This window comes from Eleutherodactylus coqui, chromosome 4 (assembly GCF_035609145.1).
Source record: "Eleutherodactylus coqui strain aEleCoq1 chromosome 4, aEleCoq1.hap1, whole genome shotgun sequence".
NCBI classification, from domain to species: Eukaryota; Metazoa; Chordata; class Amphibia; order Anura; family Eleutherodactylidae; genus Eleutherodactylus; species Eleutherodactylus coqui.
The window spans coordinates 256,538,644-256,565,303 of record NC_089840.1 but is presented as its reverse complement, the minus strand read 5'-3'; positions in this window follow the sequence as shown (position 1 = coordinate 256,565,303).

The following is a 26,660-nucleotide window of genomic DNA, read 5'->3' as shown; positions in this document are numbered from 1 at the left end:
TTCGAACAACGAACCCCATTGAAGTCAATGGGCGACCAGAACATTTTTGTATTTCGCCGATGCTCGCTAAGGTTTTCATGTGTGAAAATCTGGGCAATTCAGGAAAGTGATGGGAATGACACAGTGACGGATAGGGCAGGCGAGGGGCTACATGTTGGGCTGCATCCTAAGTTCACAGGTCCCACTATTAAGCCACAATAGCTGCAAGAGTGGGCCCCCCCCCCTCCCAACAACTTTTACTTCTGAAAAGCGCTCATTAGCATGGCATACCTTTGCTAAGCACCACACTACCTCCAACAAAGCACAATCACTGCCTGCATGACACTCCACTGACACTTCTCCTGGGTTACATGCTGACCAACCGCCCCCCCTCCCCCCCACAGCGCACACCAAAGTGTCCCTGGGCAGCCTTCAGCTGCCCTCATGCCACACCACGCTCATGTCTATTTAGAATTGCGTCTGCCATGACGAGGGACCGCAGGCACACACTGCAGAGGTTGGCACGGCTAGGCAGCGACCCTCTTTAAAAGTGGCGGAGCGATAGCCCACAATGCTGTACAGAAGCAATGAGAAATAGAATCCTGTGCCACCGCCATCAGGAGCTGCACACGTGGGCATAGCAATGGGGAACCTATGTGCCACACACTATTCATTCTGTCAAGGTGTCTGCATGCCCCAGTCAGACCGGGCTTTTTAATTCATAGACACAGGCAGGTACAACTCCCTATTGTGAAGTCCCTGTCGACCCACAGCATGGGTGGCTCCCTGGAACCCACCGGTGGTACACAGAAATATCCCATTGCATTGCCCAACACAGCTGAGGTAGTAATGTCGTGCTTAATGCAGGTGGGCTTCGGCCCACACTGCATGCCCCAGTCTGACTGGGGTTCTTTATAAGTGTACAGATGTAGTAAAAACTCCGTGTGCACCTACAGCATGGGTGGGTGCCAGGAAGCCACCGGCGGTACATAGAAATATCCCATTGCATTGCCCAACACAGCTGAGGTAGTAATGTTGTGCTTAACCCTTTCCAATCCAATTTGTATATGGTTTTCCTAGGGGGCTTACTCTTTTTCTGCCGTTATACAACGGCGCTATATGCTGGCTAAAGCCAGTACTACATGAGCTGACACGTAGGATAGGCTCCGACAGCAGAGAGGCTGGCAATATACAGTAAGAGAACCCCGACGGACGTCTACCAACAACGGAGCTGTACAGCCTTAAACCCTAATGTCTTCACAGGTCACACAGTGGACTGGAAAGGGTTAATGCAGGTGGGTTTCGGCCCACACTGCATGCCCCAGTCAGACTGGGTTTCTTTATAAGTGGAAACAGATGCATTTATAATTCCCTGTGGACCCACTGCCTGGGTGGGTGCCAGGAAGCCACCGGCGGTACATAGAAATATCCCATTGCATTGCCCAACACAGCTGAGGTAGTAATGTCGTGCGTAATACAGGTGGGCTTCGGCCCACACTGCATGCCCCAGTCTGACTGGGGTTCTTTAGAAGTGTACAGATGTATTAAAAACTCCGTGTGCACCTACAGCATGGGTGGCTCCCTGGAACCCACCGGCGGTACACAAAAATATCCCATTGCATTGCCCAACACAGCTGAGGTTACGTCAGCTGTAATGCAGGTGGGCTAAAAATTAATTTGATTACACTGTAGGCGAGGGCCCACAAAAATTGCTGTATCAACAGTACTAATGTACATCCCAAAAATTGGCCATGGCCAGCCAAGAGGGCAGGTGAAACCCATTAATCGCTTTGGTTAATGTGGCTTAAGTGGTAACTAGGCCTGGAGGCAGCCCAGTGTAACGAAAAATTGGTTCAAGTTAAAGTTCCAATGCTTTTAAGCGCATTGAAACTTTTAAAAATTGTTCTGAAAAATTATTTGACTGAGCCTTGTGGCCCTAAGAAAAATTGCCCGTTCAGCGTGATTACGTGAGGTTTCAGGAGGAGGAGCAGGAGGAGGAGGAGGAGGAATATTAGACACAGATTGATGAAGCAGAAATGTCCCCGTTTTGGATGGTGAGAGAGAACGTAGCTTCCATCCGCGGGTGCAGCCTACGTATTGCTTACGTATCGCTGCTGTCCGCTGGTGGAGAACAGAAGTCTGGGGAAATCCAGCCTTTGTTCATCTTGATGAGTGTTAGCCTGTCGGCACTGTCGGTTGACAAGCGGCTACGCTTATCTGTGATGATTCCCCCAGCCGCACTAAACACCCTTTCCGACAAGACGCTAGCCGCAGGACAAGCAAGCACCTCCAGGGCATGCAGCGCGAGTTCAGGCCACGTGTCCAGCTTCGACACCCAGTAGTTGTAGGGGGCAGAGGCGTCACCAAGGATGGTCGTGCGATCCGCTACGTACTCCCTCACCATCCTTTTACACTGCTCCCGCCGACTCAGCCGTGACTGGGGAGCGGTGACACAGTCTTGGTGGGGAGCCATAAAGCTGGCCAGGCCCTTAAAGACTGTTGCACTGCCTGGGATGTACATGCTGCTCGATCTACGCACATCCCCTGCTACCTTGCCCTCGGTACTGCGCCTTCTGCCACTAGCGCTGTCGGCTGGGAATTTTACCATCAGCTTGTCCGCAAGGGTCCTGTGGTATAGCAACACTCTCGAACCCCTTTCCTCTTCGGGAATCAGAGTGGGCAGGTTCTCCTTATACCGTGGATCGAGCAGTGTGTACACCCAGTAATCCGTCGTGGCCAGAATGCGTGCAACGCGAGGGTCACGAGAAAGGCATCCTAACATGAAGTCAGCCATGTGTGCCAGGGTACCAGTACGCAACACATGGCTGTCCTCACTAGGAAGATCACTTTCAGGATCCTCCTCCTCCTCCTCCTCCTCCTCAGGCCATACACGCTGAAAGGATGACAGGCAATCAGCCGGTGTACCGTCAGCAGCGGCCCAAGCTGTCTCTTCCCCCTCCTCCTCATCCTCCTCATGCTCCTCCTCCTCCTCCTGTACGCGCTGAGAAATAGACAGGAGGGTGCCCTGACTATCCAGCGGCATACTGTCTTCCCCCGCCCCCGTTTCCGAGCGCAAAGCAGCTGCCTTTATGGTTTGCAGGGAATTTCTCAAGATGCATAGCAGAGGAATGGTGACGCTAATGATTGTAGCATCGCCGCTCACCACCTGGGTAGACTCCTCAAAATTACCAAGGACATGGCAGATGTCTGCCAACCAGGCCCACTCTTCTGAAAGGAATTGAGGAGGCTGACTCCCACTGTGCCGCCCATGTTGGAGTTGGTATTCGACTATAGCTCTCCGTTGTTCATAGAGCCTGGCCAACATGTGGAGCGTAGAGTTCCACCGTGTGGGCACGTCGCACAGCAGTCGGTGCACTGGCAGCTTAAAGTGATGTTGCAGGGTGCGCAGGGTGGCAGCGTCCGTGTGGGACTTGCGGAAATGTGCGCAGAGCCGGCGCGCCTTTACGAGCAGGTCTGACAAGCGTGGGTAGCTTTTCAGAAAGCGCTGAACCACCAAATTAAAGACGTGGGCCAGGCATGGCACGTGCGTGAGGCTGCCGAGCTGCAGAGCCGCCACCAGGTTACGGCCGTTGTCACACACGACCATGCCCGGTTGGAGGCTCAGCGGCGCAAGCCAGCGGTCGGTCTGCTGTGTCAGACCCTGCAGCAGTTCGTGGGCCGTGTGCCTCTTATCGCCTAAGCTGAGTAGTTTCAGCACGGCCTGCTGACGCTTGCCCACCGCTGTGCTGCCACACCGCGCGACACCGACTGCTGGCGACATGCTGCTGCTAACACATCTTGATTGTGAGACAGAGGAGGAGGAGGAGGAGGAGGGTGCTTTAGTGGAGGAAGCATACACCTCCGCAGATACCAGCACCGAGCTGGGGCCCGCAATTCTGGGGGTGGGTAGGACGTGAGCGGTCCCAGGCTCTGACTCTGTCCCAGCCTCCACTAAATTCACCCAATGTGCCGTCAGGGAGATGTAGTGGCCCTGCCCGCCTGTGCTTGTCCACGTGTCCGTAGTTAAGTGGACCGTGGCAGTAACCGCGTTGGTGAGGGCGCGCACAATGTTGCGGGAGACGTGGTCGTGCAGGGCTGGGACGGCACATCGGGAAAAGTAGTGGCGACTGGGAACTGAGTAGCGCGGGGCCGCCGCCTCCATGATACTTTTGAAGGACTCCGTTTCCACAACCCTATACGGCAGCATCTCAAGGCTGATGAATTTTGCGATGCGGACGGTTAACGTTTGAGCGTGCGGGTGCGTGGCGGCGTACTTGCGCTTGCGCTCGAACACTTGCGCAAGCGACGGCTGAACGGTGCGCTGAACTACACTGCTGGATGGGGCCGAGGACAGCGGAGATGAGGGTGTGGGTGCAGGCCATGAGGCGGTAGTGCCTGTGTCCTGAGAGGGGGGTTGCATCTCAGTGGCAGGTTGGGGCACAGGGGGAGAGGCAGGGGTGCAAACCGGAGGCGGTGAACGGCCTTTGTCCCACCTTGCGGGGTGCTTGGCCATCATATGTCTGCGCATGGTGGTGGTGGTGAGGCTGTTGGTGTTGGCTCCCCGGCTGAGCTTTGCGCGACAAAGGTTGCACACCACTGTTCGTCGGTCGTCAGGCGTCTCTGTGAAAAACTGCCAGACCTTAGAGCACCTCGGCCTCCGCAGGGTGGCATGGCGCGAGGGGGCGCTTTGGGAAACACTTGGTGGATTATTCGGTCTGGCCCTGCCTCTACCCCTGGCCACTGCACTGCCTCTTGCAACCTGCCCTGCTGATGCCCTTGACTCCCCCTCTGAAGACCTGTCCTCCTGAGTAAGCGTTGCACACCAGGTGGGGTCAGTCACCTCATCGTCCTGCTGCTCTTCCTCCGAATCCTCTGTGCGCTGCTCCCTGGGACTTACTGCCCTTACTACTACCTCACTGCAAGACAACTGTGTCTGATCGTCATCGTCCTCCTCACCCACAGAAAGTTGTTGAGACAGTTGGCGGAAGTCCCCAGCCTCTTCCCCCGGACCCCGGGAACTTTCGAATGGTTGGGCATCAGTGACGATAAACTCCTCTGGTGGGAGAGGAACCGCTGCTGCCCAATCTAAGCAGGGGCCCGAGAACAGTTCCTGGGAGTGCTCCCGCTCCTGAGCAGGTGTTATTGTAGTGGAGTGAGGAGGCTGGGAGGAAGGAGGAGCAGCAGACAGAGGATTCGGATTGGCAGCAGTGGACGGCGCAGAACTGCGGGTAGACGATAGGTTGCTCGAAGCACTTTCTGCCATCCAGGACAGGACCTGCTCACACTGCTCATTTTCTAATAACCGTCTCCCGCGTGGACCCATTAATTGGGCGATGAATGTGGGGACGCCAGAAACGTGCCTCTCTCCTAATCGCGCAGCAGTCGGCTGCGACACACCTGGATCAGGAGCTTGGCCTGTGCCCACACCCTGACTTGGCCCTCCGCGTCCTCGGCCGCGTCCACGTCCTCTAGGCCTACCCCTACCCCTCAGCATGCTGTATTACCAGTGATTTGATTTCACAGGCAGGAAATAAATTGGCGCAAGACTGCAGGCCAAATATAATTTTTGCCCTTTTTGGAAAACGAAAGGCCCCACTGCCTCTAGTGAATGAATTATCTAAGTTTAATAACTGTGCTGTGTCCCTGCTTATGTGTCACAGAACGTGAGGGTAGCAGAGTTATTATAACTCTGGCAGAGCAGGTATTTTTTTTCCCAATTAAGGAAAGCAAATGGCGAAGCCAGCAGTAAAGCGTAGCTGGGTGCGTATGATTTAGCACTGTTCTTCACGCAGCTCACACGTCTCCACCGCCCGTAAGGACGGACAGAGGCTGGACAAATAGATTTGTTTTCAGTTTTTTCCCACCAAAAGGCAGCACTGCGTATATTCTATGAACATGAGAAGTTTAATAACTGTGCTGTGTCCCTGCTTATGTGTCACAGAACGTGAGGGTAGCAGAGTTATTATAACTCTGGCAGAGCAGGTATTTTTTTTCCCAATTAAGGAAAGCAAATGGCGAAGCCAGCAGTAAAGCGTAGCTGGGTGCGTATGATTTAGCACTGTTCTTCACGCAGCTCACACGTCTCCACCGCCCGTAAGGACGGACAGAGGCTGGACAAATAGATTTGTTTTCAGTTTTTTCCCACCAAAAGGCAGCACTGCGTATATTCTATGAACATGAGAAGTTTAATAACTGTGCTGTGTCCCTGCTTATGTGTCACAGAACGTGAGGGTAGCAGAGTTATTATAACTCTGGCAGAGCAGGTATTTTTTTTCCCAATTAAGGAAAGCAAATGGCGAAGCCAGCAGTAAAGCGTAGCTGGGTGCGTATGATTTAGCACTGTTCTTCACGCAGCTCACACGTGTCCACAGGCGTTAGGACGGACAGAGGCTGGACAAATAGATTTGTTTTCAGTTTTTTCCCACCAAAAGGCAGCACTGCGTATATTCTATGAATAATAACTGTGTTGTGGCCCTGCCTATACAATTCTTTCCCTGCAGTATCAATGGAGGGTGGAATGCTCTGCAGAGGCGATTTTGAGAAGCCCAAAAAAAATGCAGCACAGCTAACAGCAGCCTGGACAGTACTGCACACGGATAAATATGGCCCTAGAAAGGACCGTTGAGGTTCTTGAAGGCTACACTCACTCCTAACACTCTCCCTGCCTATGCAGCACTACTGTCCCTAATGCCAGGTGCAACGGTCTGCAGAGGCGATTTTGAGAAAGAAAAAAATCCCACTGCTAACAGCAGCCAACACACAGCTATCAGTGGCCCTAATAAGGACCTTTGGGGGGTCTTGAAGCCTACACTAACTACCAATTCTTTCCCTACAGCAGCTCCGGTATAAACAGCACTGTCCCTCATCTAACTCACACCGCATCTGAGGCGAACCGCGGGAGGGGCCGACTTTTATATTAGGCGAACACCTGATCTCGCCAGCCACTCACAGCAGGGGGGTGGTATAGGGCTTAAACGTTGCAGGGGGAAGTTGTAATGCCTTCCCTGTCTTTCAATTGGCCAGAAAAGCGCGCTAACGTCTCAGGGAAGGAAGTGAAAGTAACCAGAACACCGCATGGTGTTCGTTACGAATAACGAACATCCCGAACACCCTAATATTCGCACGAATATCAAGCTCGGACGAACGCGTTCGCTCATCTCTAGTACTGACCCATAGAATAAAAATATCAGGTCGTTTGTGTTGCAGTTTGTGCGCCGTAGATGGTGGAATGTTGTTTTTTTTTCCATTTCTCTCCGCTAAGAATTTTTAAAAAGTTTTTCAGTACATTATATGGTACAATACATAGTGCCATTGAAAAATACAACTCGTCCCGCAAAAAACAAGCCCTCATAGAGCGACGTCGATGGATAAATAAAGGAGCTACGATTTTTTTAAAGGGAGTAGGAAAAAACAAAAATGGAAAAAAGCAAAAAAGCCTGGTCACTAAGGGGTTAATTACTGCGTTCTGTTTCTGCTCTACTCGTAATACACCATGCTGAGGGGTAGGGGTAGGCCTGCTGCAACGGGAATGTTACTGTGGCCTGTCTTGACTGCTACTACTACTGAAATGGAACTAATACTGTGCTCCCCCTATACTGCTGCTTCGGAATTGTTACTGGGGCCTGTCTTGACTGCTACTATTACTGAAATGGAACTAAGACTGTGCTCCCCCTATACTGATGCTAATGATATGTTACTGGGGCCTGTCCCTAATGCTACCGCTGAAATGTTACTAATTCTGGGCTCTGCCTATACCGCTGCTAATGCTATGTCACTGGGGTGTGGAAACGGAGGCTTCCCAAAGACATGATGGTGGCAAGGCCATTTGCCACCAACTCGGTTACTGTTAAGGTGCATATAACCACAGACACGTGGAGAGGACACGTAGTGCCTCAAAAACATCCCCCTCCTCCAACAATGAAAACATTCTTGGCAAATACCTTTGCATTGGTCCGTCTGGTGGCAGTCCAAGAATTTCACCTTTACCGACACAACAAGAGAGCCCCCCCACCATGGCCCACTTAATCCTGGCCACATTCCGAAAACCAACTAAATAAAACCGCGCTACTAGGTCCGCAGTCGCCACCACATTCCCACCAACGCGGTTACTGTTAAGGTGCATATTACCAGTCTGACTGGGGCATGCACTGTGGGCCGAAGCACACCTGTATGGTATGTGACGTTAGCTCTGCTGAGCAGGGCACTGCAATGGAATTTATTTATGTACCGCCGGTGGGTTCCAGGGAGCCACCCATGCTGTTGGTCCACAGGGACTTCACAATGGGGATTTGTACCTGCCAGTGTCTATGTATTAAAAACCCCGGTCAGACTGGGGCATGCAGTGTGGGCCGAAGCCCACCTGCATTTCATCGGACGTTACCTCAGCTGTGCTGGGCAATGCAATGGGATATATTTATGTACCCCCGGTGGCTTCCTGGGACCCACCCATGCTGTCAGTCCACACGGAGTTGTAACTGCATGTGTGCACTTCTAAAGAACCCCAGTCTGACTGGGGCATGCAGTGTGGGCCGAAGCCCGCCTGCATTAAACCTGACGTTACCTCCGCTGTGCTGGGCACTGCAATGGAATATATTTATGTACCGCCGGTGGGTTCCAGGGAGCCACCCATGCTGTGGGTCCACAGGGACTTCACAATAGGGAGTTGTACCTGCCTGTGTCTACTTGTAAAAAACCCCAGTGTGACTGGGGCATGCAGTGTGGGCCGAAGCCCACCTGCATTTAATCTGATGATAGCTCTGCTGTCCAGGGCACTGCAATGGGATACATTTATGTACAGCCGGTGGGTTCCAGGGAGCTGTACCTGCCTGTGACTATTTATAAAAAACCCCGGTCTGACTGGGGCATGCAGACACCTTGACAGAATGAACAGTGTGTGGCACATAGGTTCCCCATTGCTATGCCCACGTGTGCAGCTCCTGATGGAGGTGGCACAGGATTGGATTTCTCATTGCTTCTGTACAGCATTGTGGGCTATCGCCCCGCACCTTTTAAAGAGGGTCGCTGCATGGCCGTGCCAACCCTCTGCAGTGTGTGCCTCCGGTTCCTCCTCATGGGAGACACACTTATAAATAGACATGAGGGTGGTGTGGCTATGAGGCCAGCGTATGGCATGAGGGCAGCTGAAGGCTGCGCAGGGACACTTTGGTGTGTGCTGTAGACACTGGGTCGTGCGGGGGGGGGGGTTGGGCATGTTACCCAGGAGAAGTGGCAGCGGAGTGTCATGCAGGCAATGATTGTGCTTTGTTGGAGGTAGTGTGGTGCTTAGCTAAGGTATGCCTTGCTAATGAGGGTTTTTCAGAAGTAAAAATTGTTGGGAGGGAGGGGGCACTCTTGCCGCTATTGTGGCTTAATAGTGGGACCTGGGAACTTGAGTTGCAGCCCAACATGTAGCCCCTCGCCTGCCCTATCCGTTGCTGTGTCGTTCCCATCACTTTCTAGAATTTCCCAGATTTTCACAAATGAAAACCTTAGCGAGCATCGGCGATATACAAAAATGCTCGGGTCGCCCATTGACTTCAATGGGGTTCGTTACTCGAAACGAACCCTCGAGCATCGCGGAAAGTTTGTCTCGAGTAACGAGCACCCGAGCATTTTGGTGCTCGCTCATCTCTACTTGTAATCCAAATGGTGCAGTTCCACTACAGGGTTTCGACAGGCTTAAGCAAAAGTATGCAAACACTTGTTCTTAAATCCTTCCCTCCACAAGTTTGTATCTAGAAGTCACTCTCTCTACTTTGATGCATCTGCAGTCTAAGTTTTCTAACGGACCTTTGTTGGAGTCCTCCCATTGCAAAACTAGGCACATATCTCAGTACAGTTCCTCTCGTAAATAACTCCATACTCCCCAACTCCAGTCAAAAAGTTTCTCTCACATGCACTCATTAGTGAAGCAGACGTATGGAGGAACCATGTGCATGCCTCTGCCAACTCCAGGAAAACAGGATCTGCCCCTCGATCTCTCCCAAAGAAAGGCTTTCTATTGCTGCGGGAGAGCGCCTGGGACACCGCTCAGATAAACTCCAAGACTCCTGTCTCTTCACACAGCTCATTTTCTCCTTCGCATCTTCACTCTCAAACCACCTCCTTTCACGTCTTTCTCCCGACTACCACTCCACTGTCTAACTCCTCCCCCTATCACCTGACTCACTCTATATCACAGGTACACACAGGAAGTTAGGAAGGACAATACACATAACCAGACTAGACTGATACAACACCAGACATTAACCCTTTCGCGACCTGTCTGGGTCAATACACATCACACTACACAATCCACAACTTTTAACAGTGACATGAGATGAACATAAATACACCACAGGAACAAATACCCTCTCACTCTGGACCACTACAATGAGTTCTAATGTAATATCCCTGGATGTCTAGTATATCACACTAGTTGTGGACCCACTGTGTCACTGACTAATTTGACTTTGAGCAGCTCTAAGAGGCTCCTGATCTTCACTCTTAAACCCCTTTTTGAGGGGTCTGGTCTTCACTGCAGGGAAACTCCTGGACACTACCTCAAGAGTAGTCTTAATACAGCGACAGCTGACTCGGGTAGGTCACAAGGTACTGCAGTGTGATACCAAAGGATCAGGCTACAATCGAGTCAAATAACAAACCAAGGTCAAGACAGGGAGATTGCATGCAATACAGAAAATGAGGCAGGAGGTTAGGGAAGAACAACAGGCAAAAGTCGGGACAATCAGAGTTTAGCAAATGTAGATATTTAGGCTGAGGGTCAAAATCAGCATGTAGAGAGAATACAGAACAACTTTGCTTCAAACACTAGGAACCTTTTAGCTCAGGCACCTTCTAGTGTGGAATGGTGTCTTCAATAACCTGGGAAGGGTTGGGATAGGCCGGAGATAGGAAAGCTGGGTGCATATGCTAGCACTTTAAGAGGTAGGTTGAGCACACATGGGCAGTCTACTGGTACGGCCAGTGGCAGAAGGAATGAGGCAATGCAAGCAGCACAGCAGAAGAGAAGCTAGAGGTGAGAGGGACCGGTAACAAGGGAAGTGAGAAGAGGCGCTGTTGGTTGTGACCAGTGGCCATCACACTTAGCCGTTAATACCTATTCTCTCTGGTGGTCTTGGGTAATAAAGGTTATGTGTTAATATTCTGTAGGTCTAGGAAAACTCATCTATGCTTGCTCTTGAGAAGCGACTGCAGTGCATTATCCTCACTAAAATAGCTTTGTTCTATCTTCATATATCAGACATCGAAACTCGCATTCCAGGTTATCAGGGAAAACATTACAATGTTATTTTTATCATCCATTAGTCACAAACTTGAAATTATTCACAAGCTTTTATAAGCAGATGGAAGAACAGGTAAAGCCAACAACGACTTACAGATGTGTGCCGTACCTCCTGTGTACAAGCGCTTTCTGCTTAACCACAGTCATATGGAATTTATTGGTTTGCTATGGTTCTCTGTTGCTACAATTGTTTGTGTATCTTGTTGGCCGGTATACACTTATATCCTAATGAGGCAGTTTCTATAGATCTGTAAGTAATTAATCCCAGTAGAATCGCAACATCAGAAAGCACCGATTATACACAGTCTAACATGACCTGAGCAATCCAGCTTAGTGTACTGGTATTACAGACAAAGGTCCCATTTAAATGAATGGCCTGCAATACCAAGCCTGGCCACTGCAGTGAGAATGGAGCTGTTTGCTTCCTGCATAAATCAACTCAGTGCACGCAGCAGCTGGCCAACAGCTGATCCAGGAGTCTTGGGTGGCATAACTCCACTGATCTACTATTAATGGCATATTCTAAGGATAGGCCATCAATGGTTTACAACCAGACACCCCCTCTGATTCAACTCCTGCTTTCCTATATATAGAGGGTCATATTTACTTATTCTGTCTAATCTATAGACAGTATAAATGTACACTGAGCAGTCTGAAAATGTTCCAAATTTATCACAGTGGTTCATGCTGTATCGTAAATTTGGTGTATCCTTAAAGTAACTCTCCAGTCATGGCAACCCGGGATGGTTGCACCTCTTCTCTGGCTACTCAACACACACTCTAGATTATTAGTGCATTGGTAGTCTAAGACACTACATGCTGCTTTGATTGGCCAACGCTGTTCATATGAGCACCGCGGGTCAATCAGAGCAGCATGTAGTGTCTTAGATTAATGGTACCTCCTAGAGCACAGTGTACATTAGGTAGTCAGAGATGTTGTGCAACTATCTTGGACCAGAAGGTCACTTTAAACGCTAGTGTACATCTCCTATTGGTTGGTGCAGTTTTGATGCACAGTGTCACATTTTAAGCAAAGCCCCTTCCTGCTAAATCAACACCATTTCAGCACTCCGATGCCATGTCATGTGACTCATGATGTCACCAAATCGTCTGTCTCCGGTGATGTCACCTAAACAAGCAACATGGGCTTTGAATGTAGTCTGTTTATGGATTACGTCCCATTTCTGGGCCTACTACAGGCTGCAACAGTCACATGGGAAAAAAAACCATGTGGCTGCTGCAGCCAATGTGAGCAGAGACTACCGGGAGGACTGGCATAGCAGCAGGGGAGCAGCGAGTCAGCAGAGGTGAGTATTTACTTTTTTTTAGTATTTCATTCCATTCCCTTACCCCACTCCTAGAAATATTTTTACTTGTTGGAGAACCCCTTTAAGGCTCATTTAGATGGTCTGATTATATCAGGCCTAAATGTTCAATTCCCCAGTAATTCGCCCATCTGAATATGCAAATGATCAGCTGATGAGTAAACATTGATTATCAGCTGTATGTGCTTGTTATGTTGATCGGTGCTCCTTACAGCAGGCTGATTCTCAGCGCTTGTAAACGTGCACTAAGGCTATGTTCACAGGGCCATAACATAGTTCCCCTTTTTAGAAGACCTGAACTACCTACATTTTTATTGTACGTTCTGTTGTGATCTAAGTTTTGGCTCAATAGAATGGAACAAATCTAAGAGCCATGGCCATAGTCGGCCTTAACTATGATTGATTCAGGGGGTCACACATGGCACAGGCCACCAGCTTGTAGGGGGACACCAGCATACAGTATATAGGCTGGGAGCAATCGCACCCCTGTGGTTTGGCCAGCGAGATGATTTTCTTATGTGTGACAGCGTCTTGTGGAGCTACATGAATTGTCCTTCTGGCTCTGACTCATCCCCTCTGATGTTCTGAGGCACCATTATTAGCCTATCAAAGCCCCAACAACACAACTGCTTAGTTCTGCTGTTGTATTTATGTTGTGAGCCTGGTTCTGGTGCTGTTTTTATGCTGTGAACCTGGCTCTGGTGCTGTATTTATGTTGTGAGCCTGGCTCTGGTGCTGTATTTATGTTGTGAGCCTGGCTCTGGTGGTCTATTTACGTTGTGAGCGTGCGTCTAGAGCAGTATTTATGTTTTGAGCTTCTAGTATTTAGGTTCCAGTATTGTACATATGTTCTGAGAATGGTTTGTTATATATTTATATGATGAACTTGGTACTGGTGCTGTATTTATGTTATGAGTTTGGTTCTGGACCTGAATTTATGTTATGAGTTTGGTTCTGGTCCTGAATTAATGTTAAGAGTTTGGTTCTGATCCTGAATTTATGTTATGAGTTTGGTTCTGGTACTGCATTTATCTTTTGAACTTTCTTCTGGTGCTGTATTTTTGTTGTTAATTTGGTTCTGGTGCTGTATTTATGTTATAAGCTTGGTTCTGTTGCACTTATGTTATGAGCTTGGTTCCGCTATTGTATCTATGTTGTGAATTTGGTTTTGGTGCTGTATTTATGTTAAACTTTTGGTTCTGGTGTGGTATTTATGTACTGAGCTTTGTTCTTGTGCTGTATTTATGCTGTGAATTTGGTTCTAGTGCTGTATTTATGTACTGAGCTTGCTTCTGGTGTGGTATTTATGTACTGAGCTTTGTTCTTGTGCTTTATTTATGTTGTGAATTTGGTTCTAGTGCTGTATTTATGTTATGAGCTTGGTTCTGTTATTGTACCTATGTTGTGAATTTGGTTCTGGTGCTGTATTTATGTTATGAACTTTGTTCTGGTACAGTATTTATTCTCTGAGCTGTTCTGGTGTGGGTATGTTGCTATTTTGCTGCTTTCCGCATAAGCAGCATACAGGTAGACTGTGTTATCCTCATGACGAGGGGGTGGCAAAAGTTCTGTCCAGGGTGCCATTTAATCTAATGCCAGCATAGACTGTGGTCATAATATGGTTGTTAAGATATGATATTATCACTGTGCCAAACTCCACCCCCTGTGTAGTGTGGAAAAGGTGGATCTAGGCATTGGGACAACATATCAGCCTTATGATAGGAATTCTTGGATGAAGAGCAAACAAAACATATCAATATACTTTAACCATAAATTCAATTTACAATGGAAATAACCTTACAGCAAACTTTTCAAGTTTTACAATTATACTCATTCCGCGATTTTCCATTCGGACCTGGCAACACAGCTCTGAGGACAGATGTGGCCGACTTTGCCCTCTATCATAGCGTAAAACTATCAGAAAGATATTTTAAGTTCTAACAGTTTGCTAAATATGTTGCTTAATTGTAATAAAAGCTAATAGCGCCCATATTGTACAACTTAGGCCTTAGAGGTATTCTGAACTGATCACGTTATAGGGGGAATAAATGGTTCCAATCTGTGTCTTAATAAGACATTTCTTGTTTTTTGGCACACCTACCCCATTTCCAGGAATACAGTAAACCCAACGGCTGCAGCTGACGGAACAGCAGGATGCACCGCTCTCCCCTGCTCCACCACTTACTGATAATGCAAAACATTACTATGTGACCTCTTTCCAAAATCGCTATAGATTTTATGAATGGCTGAGCATTGTTCAGTGATAAGATGAAGCAACATCACACACACAACACACGTAGTCCCGAAAAGAAGCACAGTTGACCAAAATAGCTATTGTTCAAAATACATTATTAGGTATTCAGGTATTACACAGTACCTGTTTAAAAAATTGAATGACACCTGAGAGCTGCCCCTGATTGGCCCCTGCACTGAGCCAATCAGAGGCAGCACTCACTCACCCATTCATGAATTCATGAATGGGTGAGTGAGAGCTGCTTCTGATTGGTGAGGGCTGTGACCAATCAGAGGCAGCCCATTCAGCAGGCGGGGATTTAAAATCCCCGCCTGCTGAATACTACTCAGAGCTGTTCAGGAGAACTGCCGGCCGGCCGCGGCTGAACTCCGTCTGCGGGGACAAGGTGAGTATATATATTTTTTTTATTTTTACAAATTTTTGGATGATTTTCAGGGAAGGGCTTATATTTTTAAGCCCTTCCCGAAAATTCATCCTGCGCTCGCCGGCAGCCCATTGCTTTCAATGGAGCCGTCTGTATTGCCGGCTCCATTGAATTCAATGGGCAAACATCATTCTTCTCTGCCACAGCTGTTACAGCTGTGGCAGAGGAGAATGATTTGTGTAGTATATGTTCTCAATGGGGTCGGCGCTGCTGCCACCGGCCCCATTGAGCGCATATAGAGAATACAAGGAATCGCAGATCGCCTATCTTGTCCTATAATTTATCGGACAAGCGCATAAAAAGCGCCCATGTGTCCGATACCATTACAAAGCAATGGTTCTATAAAATCGCAGATCGCATGCGCAAATCGCGCGAAAAATCACCCGTCTGACCAAGGCCTCAATGTGTAGGGTGTTTCAAAAATGTGGAAACACCTATGTAGAATAAAAATGGTTTGGCAGACAACAATCCAATTTTGCATACAAGCTACAATGGAAAGTGGGGAACCTGTTAGGCCGTGTCACCAAATTTACGGCCATTTTGAATCTTGCCATCTTGGATACAACTGTAATTGTAATAATGGGAAAGTAGTGGTGTGATATATCGAACTGGCAGAGAATTTAACCAGAAAAATAGTGGTATCCTTCATTTTAACATAACTTTTTTTATGCTCATATTGACACACTGATTTTTCTTCATCACAATCAATGTGAATGATGGCGTTAGCTCACGCAAAACATGTTGAGATCATCCTCCATCAGGTGTTGCAGCATCTGCATTTTCTAAGGATGCCATGTATGCGTAGACCAAATTTGCTATATGGAGGCACGGTTAACCTCAAATTCCTGAGGACAGAACAGTGGTTGCTGATGCTTCATCAGTAATGTTTTTTGGTCGACCAGATTTTGGTTGATCAGCCAAAGAACCTGTTCCTCGGAATTTGGAAAGAAGTTTGGTAACTGCACTGTGGATAATGAAAGGTCTGGTTGGGGTGTCATTGATTAAAACCTGCCGCAATTACATGTGCTTCGTTCAATTGACATAAGGATGATCTCAACATATTCTGCTTGAGATAACGTCATCATTCACATTCTCTATAATAAAGAAACATCTTAACATGAGACTGAATAAAGGTATGTTAACACAAAGCACACTGTTGTTTTTAGGGTGAAATTCTCTACCAGTTTGATACGTTACACACCTACCTTCCCATTGGAAAAATTAGAGTTGAATCCAAGGTGGGAGAATTCAAAATGGCCGTCATGTTGGTGACATGGCTTTACAGGTTTCCCCTTTCTCTTAAAGCTTTTATACAAAATTGGATTACCAGCTGCCAAACTGTTTTCATTCTTTATGGGTGTTTCTGCACTTTTGAGACACCTAGTATATTAGATTAGTATGGTAAGAAGTGATGGGTCTAACCTGCACCATTGGGTCTTTTCCCATTACTTACTTAGAGAATTAAATGTATAAAATGTATTAATTTTCTTTGTGTGTTCTTCCTAGTATGATGCTCTTACTTTGATTTTCACAAATCCCATTATATTCTGTACAACACTCTGAGCCAATCAAATGTCTCTGTGCCTTTATCCCTCTTCTCCTTTCACAGCATGCATAGAAAGACAGAGCGAGAGAAGCTGCAGCTGCATCCTCATCTACTCCTTCCTTCTTGTGTGCAATTTACTAATGCAGATGAGTTTTATGGGGATTGGTGAGCTTTTGGAATATATGAAATAGCCTGCAGGGTAAAAGAAGATACCACTTACCTCTAGTTGCAGTCAAAATGATTCACCCCCCCCCCCATTACAAATTAGGTTTATTTGCCAAATTTACCAACTTTCATCTGTGTGCAAAAAAACAATCAAACAAGAACAATTTAAATAGCTCAACACAACTAATATAACAAGCAGTTCATCCAAATTCAAGACTAGATGACACTTTTAATGACTAATGTTTGAAAATAATTCACCCCTATCCCGGTAAAACCTGCAGATAAAGGGTGGGGATATTGTGATTGGCCCACAAAAATGTATGAGGAAGAGATACTTTGTCAACTTCGTGACAGTAACCATTATAGAAAGGTGACATTTAATCCATTGGTGAAGTTTAAATTGGAATTAAGTTCAATTGTAAAGGAGGCTTTGGAGAGCGGAGGGATCAATAAAAAGAAAGATGATTCTTTGATTCCAGATAACCCGGCAATTTTTCCTTCTATTTACTGCCAAAAATCCATAAAAATGCATCCAATCCACCAGGATGGCCAATTGTCTCGGGAATAGCCTAGGTGAAGCATGGGGTAAGTTAGCTGACCATGTGTCATGTCCATTAGTGGAGACACTACCTTCCTACTTAAGGGACGCGGCTGATATCCATAATAAGATGGATGGGATTCAACTCCAGCCAGATATGATTCTAGTCATGTGTGATGTTGAGTTGATCCATAGTTCGATTCAACATGAGAAAGGGATTGAGGCTGTGCGGTTCTTTCTGTGTATATCTGGCTTGGACAAGGACCTTTGTGATAAAATTTTGAAAAAAACTGGAGTTTATATTCTTAATTCTTTTAATTTTTTTCTGAGACCCTCTACCTACAACTCCAGGTTACAGCTATGGGGGACCCTTATGCTAATTTATTCCTGGGGCTGTGGGAGGGGCAAACTTTCTTTTCTGGTACAGTTCATTGATAGGGTTAAGATGTAGAGTCGGTTTATTGACACCATTATTATACTTTAACAAAGGTCGAACATTAAATTCGATTATTCAGTGTGGTAGATCTAATATTGATATACGGACATTCAGTTTCAGGTAGACACTTGTGACTTTGTCCAGACAGATCTACACAGAAAGAGCACAACAGTCAATTCAGTCCTTCGGGGACGTTCTTCCCATCCAAAATATACCAATTGGTCAGTTCTTTCGAGCTAGAAGAATTTGCTCTTGGGATGTTCTGTTTGAAAAACAAGTGATGGATCTGAAACAGAGATTTGAGGATTGTGGATATTCTAAAGGCTTGATTTATCAAGGGTAAATCAAGGCAAAAAACATGAAACGTGAGGATTTGTTGGTGTCTAGGAGGAAGAAAAATGGCTATCTGAAGAGGTGAGGCTCATCACACAATATAATTCGATTGTTCCCATCAAGAGAAACCAAGTAATCTTGTAGATATGATGCCTTTCAATAACAGAAATACATGATTTTGTTGCGAGCTTTTGAACCTATAAAGTCTTCCTTAGGCATCCTGAGAGGTTTGAAAGCTCGCCATAACATCATGTATTTTTGTTAGCCATTAAAAGGTATCATATCTACTAGAGATGAGCGAGTGTACTCGCTAAGGCAAACTACTCGAGCGAGTAGTGACTTATGCGAGTACCTGCCCGCTCATCTCAAAAGATTTGGGTGCCGGCGGGAGAGCGTTGAGTTGTGGGAGTGAGCAGGGGGGAGTAGGGGGAAGAGAGGGAGAGAGAGATCCCCCCCCCGTTCCTCCCTGCTCTCCCCGCCACTCCCCACCCCCCGCCGGCACCTGAATCTTTTGAGACGAGCGGGCAGGTACTCGCATAAGGCACTACTTGCTTGAGTAGTTTGCCTTAGTGAGTATGCTCGCTCATCTCTAATATCTACAAGATTACTTGGTTTCCCTTGCTGGGAACAATCCCATTTTGCTCTACTGGCTAACACCGTACCAAACTTTTTTCATTATACAATATAATTCAAGATGGGGTGGGGGTATGACAACAAAAAAAAAGCCCCTGAGGAAATATTGGGACATCCTGTTGATGGATAGGTGTTTGTCCAAACATATATTGTCTGTCTCAATGTTAACATATAAATGAATTGGCCCCTGGCTATTACCCAAGTCCATCACCGGGTAAAGCTTTTGGAAATTTAGGGTCCAAATTGGAATGTAAACCATGAGGAGGTTGTGTAGCCTGTAATAATATTGACATGGTTTCCACCTTTTACGATTCGGGTCATAGGAGAAAATTTAAATATATCCATATGATTAATTGTAGTACTACAGTGTTACATATTTTGCTATATGCCCTTGCGATTTGATTTATGTGGGCATGATTACCTGTTAGATGAGGCGTAGGGTCGGGGAACATGTCCTTGAGATAAGAACAGCGACGAATGAGGAGGATGTTTCCAAACCACAAACAATGTCAATACAGTTAAAGGAACATTATCGTTGTGGTTTTTCACTATTTAGAGTCAAAGGGACTGATAGAATTATGGGTAATTCCAAAAGTGGAGATTAGAAAAGGCTGTTAGCACAAAAAGAGTCATGGTGGATTTATACTCTGAATATGGGTATTGCCCCCTTCTTCCCCCAGGACTTAATATAAATGTATAGTTTACCCCTTACTTATAAGTCTCCAGTGAAAGTTATGGTGGTATGTGGACTTATCATTTTTGTTCCTGTCATTTATTCATACAGTTTTTTGGATAAGATTTTTTAGCATGTTTTTTTCTCCGTTTTTTGTGCCTTTTCATTTCAAGTGTTATATAAAAAAGTTTGGGAGTTTTTCCGTTTTTACTCATTTGGAACAGTCACTTACGGATCTTATGCAGTGTGGCGCTTTTTAGTCCAATTTTAAAGGACCTTAGTGACGGAGCTTTTTTTGTTTTTTTCCATTTTTGTTTTTTCCTCCCCCCCTTTTAAAAAATCGTAACTCCTTTATTTATCCATCGGCGTCGCTATATGAAGGCTTGTCTTTTGCGGGACGAGTTGTATTTTCTAGTGGTACTATTTAATGTATCATATAATGTACTGAAAAACCTTTAAAAAATTTTAAGTGGAGAGAAATTGGAAAAAAAAATGAAATTCCGCCATCTTTCGGTGTGTCTTGTTTCTATGGCGCACAAACTGCAAAAAAAATATGATTACTTTATTCTATGGGTCAGTACGATTACTACGATACCAAACTTATGTAGTTTTTTTTTGCTGTAGTACTTGTATTTTTTTTCATTATTTTCTGCCACCATCTTCTGCGCGCGATAGCTTTTTTATTGTTCCGTCAACATAGTTGTGCGAGGGCTCATTTTTTTTGAGACGTCCTGTCATTTGTGTTGGTACAATTTTGGAATACATACGACTTTTTGATAACTTTTTATTGCATTTTTTCTTAGAGACAGGGTGACCAGAAAAGTGCATTTCTGGCGTTCTTTATTTTTTTTCTGACAACGTTCATTGTGCGTGGTAAAAAATGCCTCACTTTGATAGATCGGACTTTTGCGAATGCAGCGATACCAAATAAGTATTTTCTTTTATGAATTATTATAAATATGGCAAACAGTGTGTGTGTGTGTGTGTGGGGGGGGGGGGGGGTGAAAGCTTTATTACTTTTTTTTTATAATAATAATAAGTAAAACTTTATTGATCTTATTTTTACCATTGTTTTTAGTCCCCAGAGAAGACAACAACTTGTGATGTGTTGATCGCTCCTGCATACTGCGATCGGGCAGGCATTCTATCAAGCCACCCCACAGGGATGGCTTAATAGACATTCTGCCATGACAGCCCTGGGGTCTTTCAGAAGGCCGCCGGCTGCCATGACACCTGCATGGCTCTCTGCGATGCCATTGCGGGGGGCTGTACAGGACGATGTTCAGGGGATTTAAATGCCTCTATCAGAATTGACGCCGGCATTTAAAGGGTTAACAGCTCTGATCAGCCATGCGGCTGATCGGAGCTGTTGCCACTGGGTGTCAGCTGTAAGAAACAGCCGGTGCCCACATTTTGTGAAGGGAGAACGCCGCGCGATCTCTCTTCATACATAGACTGCCGATACAGGCCATCAAAAGATGTATCGGCGGTCAGTAAGGGGTTATTATATGCATTCTATATACTTTGGCGTACTGAATTATATATTTTTATATGGTATTGATAATATGGGATATGTGATACAATGGATGCGATTGGAAAACCATAATATGAAACTTGGGAGGAACTGTTTTAATTTGTGAACGGACTGTGATTGTTCTCAGTAAGGTCTCAGTCACACGGGCGCATCATTGGGGACACGTTACCTTATATAAAAGTGATTTGTACATGCATTCTTGATGTTATGTCCCTAGATGTGAAGTTTGTGGCTAATGTCTAGATGGACTGATGTATACTATGCTTTATGTAGAGAAGGACAACCACTTTGCATGACTGTTTCATCATTTTAATATGTTTTTAATGGATATCTTTGTGAATTTTCAATAAAGATAACATTTTTTGGGATATTTTGGGGCTCTACATCCATATTTATCAGGAGTCTTCTATTGGTATTGTGAAAGGAGCATTGATTTATATATATATAAGCCTGGCTGTAAGGGTTATCCAACAGTAAACAAGTTATCTTTATTTTAAGAGCCATTGAAAAGCTATTGAAAGGGCAAGAAAAAGTTCTGCTCCACAGTTTAATGCAGTCAGTTAAACTTTGCTACATCTGTACAACAGCTGTCAGGACAGTGTCCAAGAGCCCATGACCAAGCCAAGGCCCCTTCCTCAGTTATAGAAAATAAAAGCAATGAAAGAATAAAAGAAATGCAAGTGAAAAGTTCTCCTCAAATGAATTTTATTAACCCCAGTTACATGTGGCTAAAATGGTTGGTAAGGGGTCTATTGGACTATTAGACTATTAAAATGGCCTTAAAGGCACATAATTCCACATCAGTCACTTCCCCTGTTAGTAGATAGAAGAGGAGAAGTACATGAGAAGTGTCTTATGAAATACTTTTTACATTTTGAGAAGGGGGGGGGGGGGGCAAATGGATGGGATGTGTATATCTTGTATGTCCGAACGCTGGAAAAACGTAATGCATTTCTATGTGGTTTTCCTTAAGCGACACTTCTGAATGTTGTTCCTAGAGCTACTAATACGGAAAACCTCAACTGTGGAACTGTACAGTATGCAAAAATTACCCCATCACATTCTATTTTCCATTTCTTTTTTTGAGTCGGGGGTGGGGTTTATACAAAGATGGTACATATATAGAATACTTATGGTATCAAATTGCTGCACTTTCTGTTTTTTTAGGGCTCTCTGGTTTGGAGAAACCACAGTGATGAGTTGACCTCAGATGACTTGAAATCACAGTACTGTCAGCAAAATAGGTGGGCCCTTGAAGAAGAGCCATTCTTCCTAGTATTGAGAGCTCTCGGTTCTAGTTAATAGAGGAAAGTTTCAAGGAGGCACATATGGACATGGATTGTCGAAACCAGACAACCCCTTTAAGAGTAAGGACTGGATGCCATGGAGAGGAGAAATAAAATTTGAAAACGCTTACAAGTTTATCCTATACAGTTAAAGGGGTTGTCCCGCGCCGAAACGTTTTTTGTTTTTTTTTCAATAGCCCCCCCGTTCGGCGCGAGACAAACCCAATGCATGTGTTAAAAAAAAAACCCGTTTAGTACTTACCAGAATCCCCGCGCTGCGGCGACTTCTTCCTTACCTTAGCAAGATGGCCGCCGGGATCTTCACCCACGATGCACCGCGGGTCTTCTCCCATGGTGCACCGTGGGCTCTGTGCGGTCCATTGCCGATTCCAGCCTCCTGATTGGCTGGAATCGGCACACGTGACGGGGCGGATCTACGAGGACCAGCTCTCCGGCACGAGCGGCCCCATTCACCAGGGAGAAGACCAGACTGCGCAAGCGCGTCTAATCGGGCGATTAGACGCTGAAATTAGACGGCACCATGGAGACGAGGACGCTAGCAACGGAGCAGGTAAGTGAATAACTTCTGTATGGCTCATAATTAATGCATGATGTACATTACAAAGTGCATTAATATGGCCATACAGAAGTGTATAGCACCACTTTCTTTCGCGGGACAACCCCTTTAAAAATTACAATGCAACCTGTCACTCTGCCACCAAAATGTATCTTTCTATGTCTATCAGAAGGTTTGTGTTATGGCTGTTGTCCACGGTTGCTGGCTCTTTCTCTCACCTCACTATTCCTGCAGCTATTGGCAGCCTCTTGGTTCCTGTCTTCTTTGTGACAGACTATCCCTCTGGCTGCTGCTCATAGGATGCATGTATGCTTGGCCCCCTTCCAAACAGGCCAGAGCATGGACTTAACTTTCCTGTCCCCAGCCTATCCCTGTCATTCCTAGAATATTTTAGGTACCTCCCCCCATTGGAAGATGCCTGAGCAATAGTAGTTCTATGAAAGTATATCTGTATTCTGCTTGATTCTAGGTTTTATCCCTCTGACCGATCACCCAGCTTTTTGGAACTCTGCCTGTCCTGACCTCAGCTTGTTATACTGAAAACACTCTACCTGAACACCCTCTGCCTGTTTACCATATTAATTGAACTCCACGGGTCCTAGTCTCATTACTCTGACTATGTCTTTGCCTTTTCCTTTTGATTCTATGCTCTGATGCCTTTGACCTGGCTAAGTCAGCGTCAATGCACTGAGACTACTGTTGGGGCAACTACCTGAAGGTTCCCTGCAGTAAAGACCAGATCCCTCCAAAAGGGGTTAAATGGAATCTGTTAGCTACTCCAAGCCCTCTAAGCTCAAAGTAGCTGACCTGCTGAGTCCGGGGATGTAAGTTTCATACTTACCTCCTCATCGTTATCCCAGTGTCAGCACTGAAAGCCGCGACTGCAGTGCATTGAGGAGCGCAGTTAGTCTTCCTATACTAAGCTTAGAATGAGAGAACTGCTTAGTACACTGCTCAATGCATTTAGAAGCAGCGTTCAGCACTGACACTGGGGCAACGGCAGGGAAAGTAAGTGTAACGGTGGTTTCACACCAGCGATATAGCCGCAAGAAAATCGCGGCAAAATTGTGACTTTTTTCCCGCCATTTTTGAGCAGAAGCGCTGCTTTTTGTCACATTGCTGCCAGTTGCCCATTTTCTCGCACATGATTTTGCCGCGATTGTTTAGCGCAAAGGTCAAAAGGACTTTCTAATGTTAAAAACGCATCGCATTGGACGAAAATTGCATGTTCGTGCTTTGCGATGCTATAAAAAGGAGGCTCCATAGGGAAACATGGGTGATAAAAAAAAAAACGCAAAGCGCAGAAAGATAGAAAATCATTCAAAAACATTGTTTTCGTAATTCTGCGTTATTACTCACTTTTTCATTGCGTGAGAATCGCGCAATTTTATTGCCCGTGTGAAACCAACCTAAATCTTACATTCCCGGATCAGCAGGTCAGCTGCTTTAAGCCTATAAGCTTAGCTCATAGGTCTCAAAGTAGCTGAAAGAGTCTCTGTACAGGGTGAACCCCAGGGAACCCCTTAAGAACAGCCCTTAGGAGTAGCTCAAAGCCAAAGCAGCCAGTTACACAGTGGGTTCACTTCCGGCTGTGTTACGGTTTGATAATCTTGAGTCTGTTACCGTGTTTCCCCGAAAATAAGACAGTGTCTTATATTAATTTTTGTTCGAAAAGGTTTAACTTTTTTACATGTATAGCTGCCTGGACACTATTTAAATTGACTTTTTTAATTAACTGTTAGCAGGGCTTAATTTTGGAGTAGGGCTTATATTTCAAGCATCCTCAAAAAGCCTGAAAAATCATTTTGCATCCTCAAAAATTCTGGAAAACCATACTATGTCTTATTTTCAGGGTATGTCTTATTTTTAGGGAAACAGGGTAGTTCCCATGTAAAAAAGTTGCACTGTAAAGAAATTTTTACAGTTTATCAATCATGTTTGTTAATAATAAAGTGTTCTGCGCACAAGAATGCTGAAGACCGCGGTTGGCTCGTTGGCTCAGGGAGGAAGCAGAGGAAATAACCAAGCGTATTGTAGGACTGGCTGCATCTTTCTACCCCTGGATCGTTGCTGGATATCAGGGTCATTTTCCAGTTACACAGATCCTGATAAATTCCCGGATCTTCTCTCTATGATACAATCTGCTATTGTAATTAGATGTGTAATTTGGGATACAAGTTCTATAAATGGCTTCCTGCATTATTTTTTCTCACTAAAAGTAATCCTTGAGAATTGTAACATGAGACAAAGTAAAATAAAAAATACAACTTTGACCTGAAAGGCCAAAAATATTTCCGTGGGTGTATCCTGTGATGATTCTAAACTCCCTTAAGTGAGTGTTAGAATCAGGTCAATAGAAGTATACATGAGCATTAGCAATATTACCACTGGGAGTTTATAGAAAACTCCTCAAAAAGTGCATCATCTAGTCAAATAGATCTGGATACGTTGGGGGCAGAAAGGTAGCAGATGAGGTCTAACACTGATAAATGTAAGGTTCTGCAGACGGGCAGTGAAATACATGTCACCATTACACACCAAATGGGAAACTACTGGGCAAAACTGAGACGGAAAAGGACTTGGGTATTTTAGTTAACTGTAAACCAGTGTCAGGCAGCTGCTGCCAAAGCAAATAGGATCATGGGGTGCATCTGAAGAGATATTGGGGCACAGGAGGAAAACATTGCTCTTCCACTTTACAAAAACACACATGGAATATTGGAGTATTAGGTACTCAAGAAGGACATACCAGAGCTTGTGCGGGTACAAAGGCGGGCAGCTAAAGTAATAAATGGAATGGCCGGACTACAATACCCAGAGAGGTTATCAAGATTGGGGTTATTTAGTTTAAAAAAAAGACAGCTGAGGGGCGACCTAATAACCATGTATAAATATATTGGAGGACAATACAGAGATCTCCCCCATCATCTGTTTATACTCAGATTGTGACTGTAACAAGGGGGCGCCCTCTGCGTCTAGAGGAAGGAGGTTTCTACATAGAAGGGGGTTCTTTACTGTAAGAGCAGTGAGACTCTGGAACTCTCTTCCTGAGGATGTGGTGATGGTGAACGCAATAAAAGAGTAGAAGGGGAGCCTAGATGCCTTTCTTGAGCGTTACAATATTACATGTTATAGTTACTGATTACTTTATAAGGGTCGGTGATCCGGGGATTATTCTGGTTGCCAGATTGGAGTTGGGAAAAATTTATTTTCCCTTAAATGGAGAAAATTGGCTTCTACCTTACAGTTTTTTTTTCTTTCTCTGGATCAACATTGGGGGAGTAATAGGCCAGATTGAATGTACATATGTCTTTTTTCGACCTAACATATTACGTTACTTTGTTAAAGAAGGAAACAAGAGCAATGGTGTGCTAGGACGGAGGGATTAGGCAGGAGGAGACCTTCAGGGCAACACATTTCAGTGCCGAAGCGGCGCCTTCATCTGCCCTTTATTGACAGGCAACATTACAACCAAGCTTAAAACAGACTGAGGAAGTACAGCAGATGACATCACAGGATCATTTGATCATGTCACATGACTACTGTGCCCTTTTAAATATATCACATGATCACATTCATATAATCAAGAGAAGAAAATGTCAATAACAAGATAGGCAGACACTTTCAGTGTCTTGTTATTAAAATTTTGTTTTCTTGATTTTATAAATGAGAC